The sequence below is a fragment of the Olea europaea genome, chromosome 19, assembly GCF_002742605.1.
Source record: "Olea europaea var. sylvestris chromosome 19, O_europaea_v1, whole genome shotgun sequence".
NCBI lineage: Eukaryota > Viridiplantae > Streptophyta > Magnoliopsida > Lamiales > Oleaceae > Olea > Olea europaea.
In genome coordinates this window covers 3377546-3385399 of record NC_036255.1, presented here as the reverse complement: position 1 = coordinate 3385399, position 7854 = coordinate 3377546, and the positions used below count along the sequence as shown (strand labels likewise).

Below are 7854 nucleotides of genomic sequence, written 5' to 3'. Positions count from 1 at the left end.
CTGTTAGTACCTCAAATGCCACTTTTCTTCCCGCTACTGACCAGCAAGGACGGAGTGAAGGGGGGGCAGCACTGGGCTGTAGCCCAGTGCTGCCAAAGCCCATGTCCATTACAAGCCCAAAAAAATGTGAGAAATTTTTTATTTTTAATCCATTAGCCAACCCATTTTGTATATTCAACCTCGCCCAAAAATTTATTTTAATACGACAATAGCCCATTGCCCCAACACCCAATTATACAACAAAATGAACATAATAGGACCATAAGAGAATAAGAATTGAAACCCTACCCTAGGACCTGAAGCTCCTGAACGGCCGAACGCGAAACGCCCTCATGCACAGGTTTGAATTTATAATTTCTTTGTTTTAAATTTCAGTTAAGTTCATGTATGTGTTTGTTGTTTGGGCTTCTGGGATTAAATTTCAATTAAGTTCAGATTTATTGTTGGTATCAAATTTTATTTTATTTTAATTTTAATTTTTTTAAGGTTAATCATGTGAAGGGCTTCTGGGGACTGGGCAATAGGACTCTAAATTTACTCAAGAAATACAATGAAATACTAGGGCTGGGTCACTGGAGAGAAATTTCAACTATCAAAGTGGGACTAATTGCAAGATATTTTGAAGAGGACAGAGTTAAGAGGGGTATGGCAAAATATATTTCACAATAAGTACAATAGTGACTATTATGAGTGAAGGAATGAAGCAAAAAACACATGGACAGAGAGTTGCAATTAATTTGCTTTCCATAAATTCATCAACCTGACAACCTCGTATCTTCAAATTTTTCGATGATGGTTGGAGTATAGCTTGATGCTGTTAAAGAAGAGTTTGCCATTTATGGTGGTATTTTGTGAAGGGTAGCGACTGTAGACAGTAGACTGGTTCGCGACGACGTTGACGAGGTGGCTATAGATTTGGTTTTGGGTTTAGGGAGTCGGGTGGGGTGGGTGTAGGGAAGTGATTTTGAGTTAATTTGTAGAAATTATTTTTTAATTTCATATCGATAAAGGTTTGTTCGGTGATATGGAGTTCACATGTACACGTCTCTTTAACATGTGAATGAAGAATTTTAACAACCACCGACTGGCCCACTGGGATTATGTAATTAGAGTTTTGTGAATTGCGTTTAGAATAATTCTGGAGTTTGTCATTCTAAAAAACTTTTTATTTAATATTTTTTAGCTTTGCTGAATATGTTTAGTTTTAAATTTTTAATAAGATTTATTTGTGGAACTGTGTACTTTTTTTAATTGGAATTTGGCTTTAGTGAACCCATTAACGAGTTATGGCATCACATATTAATGGCACTTTGGACATGAGCAAATCCTTTGTACAGAGAATGAAGTTTAACTTTGATATTTATGTGTTTTAGTCACTAATTTAAACCATTTAAAAGCAGAAAGAGTCACAATTAAAGTTACTACAAATTAATGTCTGTTCGATTAGGTTTCTTTCCGCCGTTCTATTTTCCTTTCTGACATAGTTTTGTAATAGGAATGCTTAACTAATTATTTTCTTAAGCTTAGAGCTGTGAGATTATAAAAATTGAGATATTCTTTTGGCATTTTAGTATCAAAATGACAGTTAGCATTTAAGTGTCAAAATGAGAGTTACCTAACTTACCTTGTCTTCATGTGATTTAAATGTTGTTTACTTTGGGTTTGGATATATCCTTCACTTTCATTCCCTGTCCAGATTTACAATGCATCTCTCTCTGACTCTCTCTCTCGATCTCTACAGATTCAGTGATCTCATTGAATAGGGCCGGAAACAGTTTTATTGTTTGGGATTTTTACAAATTTTCCACTATCCTGCTGCCTAGATACTTCAAGCACAGCAATTTTTCCAGTTTCATTCTGTCTGGTAAATCTGATACTTTTTCTTGTAAGTAATTGATCATTTATAATTATCTTCTGCCATTTATGTATACTTATATTTAATACGATATTTGGATCTGAATATGAGTTTATGATAATTCTTAGATTTGGTGTTAATTTTTAACTAGTTATAATATTTTTGAAAGGTTAGATAAGTGGTTAAAATGTTGCTAGTGGATTGTTTTCGGATTGTTGGGATACTGAAGTGTTTTAATTTTTTTTATGCTTTTAGATTTTAATATGGAACCAAATCGACCTCTTGCCAAGAAAGGAAGAACCAAATCGACCTCTTGCCAAGCTTGCAGAGAAATTTTATCCTCAAGATTTTACACAACAAAATATTTATAGTTTGAAAGTTGAGTTGCAACATTATCAGCATAATGTGATTTCTGAGCCTCGATTTCAAGTATCTACACTTTCTGTTTTATGTCAAGAATTTGTTGCAAGTAGAAGATCGGAGAGTTACGTCAATTTGACTAAATTGATTCGTCTAGTATTGACACTGCCTGTTTCAACAGCTACCGTAGAGCGAGCATTTTTTGCAATGAAACATGTGAAAACGAAAATTCATAACAAAATGGATGATGGTTTTCTTGCTAATTGTATGACACTTTACATTGAACGAGAATTTTCTTTGAATTTAGATTTAGATTCTATTATTGATGAATTGTATGCTATAAAGTATCGTCGGGTGCAACTGTAACTGATAATATTAAATTATGACTTTTTTTGTTATTTATAAATTTTATTCGTACATTAAATTTCTAAAGTTTTGTCCCCCGTGACATTAATTCCTGGCGACGTCCCGGCTGACCAGCCTGAACATGTGCCTAACGTTAAACCTAAAAATAAGGGATTTGTAGGACAGAGATCTACTAAACAGCGTAGGGCTTGTCGACTTAGGAATAGACGTCAGCGATCACACAACATTAGTCCTAGGTTTATCCCTACATGCTTTCCCCGTGGTAAGTTAGGACACATACGCCATAGGTGTCATCAATTCCTGAATAGATAGAGAAAGCTTAAAGAGGAATAAAAATTAGGATTTTGTTGGTCAGATTGGATTCCTTACTGATTAATAAGTCGTTCGACCAAGTTGGTGACACAGCTGTATGGGAATTGTTCTCCCACTATGCAAATTTGGATGAAAAAGAGTGATGCAAAACTGTGAAGTAGACCATGATATTCTTAAACGTAAGAGCATTATTTTACCGAATTGATTAGGTAATTTTGGTGCATGCTGATGCTTATCACTGTGTGTCATTGATCTATTCATGCATCTCATTTATTTTTTTGCTTTCTAGGTTGTTGTTTTAAACATGTGCATCTTTGTTGTGTTTGCATTGGCACATGCACTTTTCGTTGTTGTTTTGTATATGATTTTTTTATAGTTTTATGTTCTTGGAGCATTCATGTTTTTCAATATAAAAAAAATAAAAAATAAAAAAAATTGGGGAATGGATTATTTTCTACAGCATGATATATAACATTCTTCAACTTGTGTGTTGTGACCATATATAGGCTTTGATTGATGAGCTGTAGCACATTTTCCATTACTTGCTTAGGTTGTTATGGAGGACTTAATTTACAAGTCTTCATTTACCATCGGCACTGCACACACTATGATATGTAAGTGGGACTTAACTGCGTGTCTGAGATTTGGGATGGTCGTTAATTGTTAGTAAGGTGACTCTAAACATGAATTGACCAAATTTGTTAGACCTAAACTCAAGTATACCCCTCATAATAAAAAGCTCAATATCTTATGTTCTTCTTAGGAGCCTATTTGACTTGATCAATTAAGCCGCGTGGTATCTCAAAACCCGGTGCCTATGGTATATTGATTTAGGTTAACTGGCCTAAAGCTTGCTATAGGGATCATCTTAGTCACTTAATGGAAAATGAACTGCACTTAGATATAAAAATTGGTGAGCTTTAAAAATATTGAAAAATATACTCAAAGTTAAGGGAAGAAAAGAAAAGATCAAAATATATGCAAAATGAGCTTCATTTAAAGGTCTTAATGTTCTTAATGATTTGACTTTCATAAGTAGGAGAATAAATTTATTAGCAGTGATATTTTACATGTCCTTTTTCACAAAATTAAGGTTTGGAGTCCTGCCTACAAAGGATTAGTGATACTTTACACTCATGAGTCACTTATATAGTTTACTCCATTTTAACTTAAAATGAGTATGTGGGAAAGCTTACTAATCATTGATTATACTTGTGCATACTTTCAACTTCATTTTTAAATTGTTATATATTGTTGCTAAAATTGAGTTTGAAATTACATCCTTCGTCATTTATGACAAAAAGGGGGGAGAGAGTATATACAAAGGACGAAGAGGATATACATAGGAGAAGAAGCTTGAAATTGAATTTTGGGTCTAGGGTTCATTGGGAGAGAAAGATAGATACATTTTGATACTGTATAAAAATGTTGAAATTTGCAGTAAGAGGAAGAATTTGCATTCCATATCATAATGAATAGCTGTTTGATTTTTGATATTTTGTGATGTTAATATTTTGGTTGGTGTTTTGATTGACATTGATGTCACGTCTCAAACTAGCATGCTTATTTATGATTATGAACTTTAGCTGTTATATTCTCTATAACACGTGCATTTACACTTGGTATTTGAGTTTTTGATTTCAGGAAATAGATTTAACAAGAAATGCAAGAGGCAGTCATTTAGTTTGAGTTTGAGTGGATTAGTTTTTTTACTTTTACTACCTTGACTTTATTGTATAGTCTTGTCATGGAATGCCAAAGGGGGAGTTTGTTTGGTTTCTGTAGTATTGGCAATTATTTAGACAAAATGATTATATAAAAGAGTTGTAAAAGTCAATGAGTCTGCTGAGATGTTGTAATCAAAGTTAAATTATTGAGTCCTAATTATAGCTAAAGAGTTGAAGTTGGTAATATAGTCCTTGAAGGAGTCCAAAATGTCTGAGAAGATCATTTATGATCATTGGAATCAATTAGAAGTCTAAAGGATATCAAAGAGCTATACAAGTTATGTTTCAAATTCTCAATCATAACTTGTAAGACATTTTTCATATAGAAGACATTAGTATTTGTAATCCTTTAATTTAGCCTTCCAACACATTTTATATCACCTTAATCGGACATCGGGAGAGAAAGTTTTGAGAAAAATACTGACAACTGCTTAGTTGTTGCCCACTTGTCCCTGGCCTATCGCTCGAGCGATAGGTCGAGGAGCAAACTTCTATTTTACTTCAAACACTTGGTTTTTCAATCATTTTCATCCTAAACACTTTCCCCTATATATATATATATATATATATATATATATATATATATATATATATATCCTACCTTATGAATGTCCAAAAGTATGGTTGTTCATTGTGTTGCCTCTCTATATCATTCCTTGAAGATTCAAGAGCACATTCAAACCTTGATTTCAATCACTTAGTTCTTGAGATTATACAACCACATATTTGGAGAAACATCAAATCCTAAAATCCAAAGCTCCTTACTTCCTCAACACTTTAAAGAATGTACTCTCTTAGTTGGACATTGGGAGAGGTGGATTGCAAGCATGGGAAAAGCACAAGAATTGGTGATTCTTGGAATTTTACTTTGAAGAGACAATTGTACAAGATCGAGAAGTTGGAGGAGACAGCAGTATCTTGAAAATTACAGGAAGTAGATCGGGAAGTCTAATGGAGTTTGTTAGGCAACATTTAACTGTAAGGCTTATTGCCTCTAACGGAGGTAACTAACTTGGTGCCGGAGTTTTTACCCAGTTGGGGTTTCTTCGTCATCATATAGGTGTTATTTATCGTTTTCATATTACAATTTATAGCATTCAAACATATAAAATTGAACTTGTATGATTAATCATCTAGAAACTATCAGAAATTGACTTGTTGCTTTTAATATAATAATTTAGCACTTAAGGTCAAACTAAATCAAATAAGTAAATGAACTTTCAGAAATGGACTCTAAGTCCCATGTCCATCAAATGTTTATGGATAGATATACAATCATGAGGGAATGGTCCGTAGTTTGAAATTGTCTAGGGCACAATAATTTTATAACATCAGGATGTTAAACTGCTCATGAATTCCACTCAAATTCCATTTGATAAGATTGATAGAAATATTAAAGGCTTCAAAAACTACCACATCACTTTCATTAAGGCTAACTGAATCACTTAAAGGTTTGTGTGCCTCATCATACACCCCTAGGGTGGAAAGTAACAATTGCCTAAGAAGTTTCGAGTTAGTGGAAGTAAAAGAGTGAGTAACTGCAAAGTAAAGCAACACATTAGTATACAGTACTTCTTCGAAAGAAGAAAAAGAAAAATTAGAGAGATCGTCACTAAATCCGAAACTCTTAGTATCAAAATCATATATGTATTTTGGGAGTCACTTTGGGAAAACTTTGTAAAAAACACTATAGAAGTTTAAATCTTAAACATAAAAGAAAGTGAGGCTTGAACACGTACCTAAGGAAAGATTTTGAAGAAATATAAAAGCGGACCAAAGACATAATTGTAAAACAATAAGCCAAGGAAGAAAGATCAACGAAGAAAAAGTAAGGAATATACAACAGAGAGAAATACCTATTTATAGGTTTTGAATGGAAGGCGTGAGTTGTTGAAATTATGTCAAGCAATTGTAATTTGTTGATTACTAAAAGGCTTGTCAATATTAGAAATGAATGGTCGAGATTGCGCGTTAAACGTACAGAGGCCTCTAACGTATAAACACGCAAATAGGCCCAGTAGCGCACATAAAAAATGGTAGTAATCATAGTATGTCCTCTTAACATGGTACACGTCAACCATGAAAAACAAAGAGGAGTATGCTTTAGTAATTTCTTCTACAAATATATACCTCAACCATAAATAATTACACTTGAACTAGGGGGACTAATAAAATAAAATTAATATTTTCAAGAAGTCCTAAATTTAATATGAATAATAAAAGATTAGACTTTTAGAATTATTTGTTGAGTCAAACAAATTATCCTATGAGCTCATCCTTCTTTAGGCGAAGTCTAAAAGTATGCGAAGGTAGCTAAAACATAGAAGGCTCGTATAAGAAAGAGGGCAAGCCATCCCCCCTTCCTAATGGTAGAAACCATCACTAAAACACACGTAGGTAAATATTAAAGCATGACTTCTAAACTAATATATAACAAGTGAATGCACCATAGAATTAGTTATTAATCCACTAATAAACAACTGCCACCTGTTACTTTCTAGATGACCCATTCATTCCATAGCTTTAAAGAAAATCTATAAATACTCCTGTCTAGGAGAAAGGTATACAAGCTCAAATACGTCCCTCGAAATAGTCAATTTTCCTCTTGTTCCTATTCCATCATCAAAATCAGAAAGTAGAGGATGAGAAAATCTTGTCTAAGTGAGAAGAATTTGTTCAATATAATTTTGTAGTCAACAATATCCCTATCCACCACTTTGGAAACCATGACTACAGCTATATATACGTTTCTAGAATTCTTGGTAGTGGAAAACAGGTCTTCCTATAATGTGGTAGTTAGAAAGCTAGCATTAAAAGAAATAAATGTTATATCTTTCATACATCACCTCGCAGTAATATTCCCTATGGAAACTGGTTATTGACCATGAAAAGGAACCAATGAAGGTCGTGTAGATGTTTCTAAAGTGCCATTCACAAAGTCACTCTTAGTCTGAGGCTAACTCAATCATGATGGTGGATACCATAATGGCAAAAATAGTGATGGATGATTTGCTATCCGATGTACCCATAGATGGTACAAATATGGAAACGTAGAGAAAAGTATTGTAGATGACCTTTACCCACTGCTTGTTGAATCGAGATCCCAAATGTATCTAATTGAGAAACTCAGAAGCATATTTGCAAGTCAAGATGACATCAAAGTACTTCGGGTGTAAAAATGAATTATTCGAAGAAATGGGAAATAAACTAGAGAAGTTTTTGAAAAGAATTCTA

At 33.4% G+C, this 7854-nt stretch overlaps 1 long non-coding RNA gene across 3 annotated transcripts; it reads left to right on the top strand.

Annotated features, from left to right (window-relative positions):
• The first annotated feature begins 226 nt into the window (after nt 1-226).
• On the top strand, nt 227-4965 carry LOC111368524. 3 transcript variants are annotated; one of them, XR_002697999.1, is made up of 3 exons: nt 227-340; nt 1742-1864; nt 2111-4531. It is a non-coding gene; the product is annotated as an uncharacterized LOC111368524 (long non-coding RNA). The 3 variants fall into 3 exon arrangements; XR_002698001.1 differs by lacking the exon at nt 2111-4531 and adding an exon at nt 4538-4965 and having other exon boundaries at nt 234-340; XR_002698000.1 differs by having other exon boundaries at nt 234-340; nt 1742-1885.
• Nucleotides 4966-7854: the final 2889 nt, after the last annotated feature.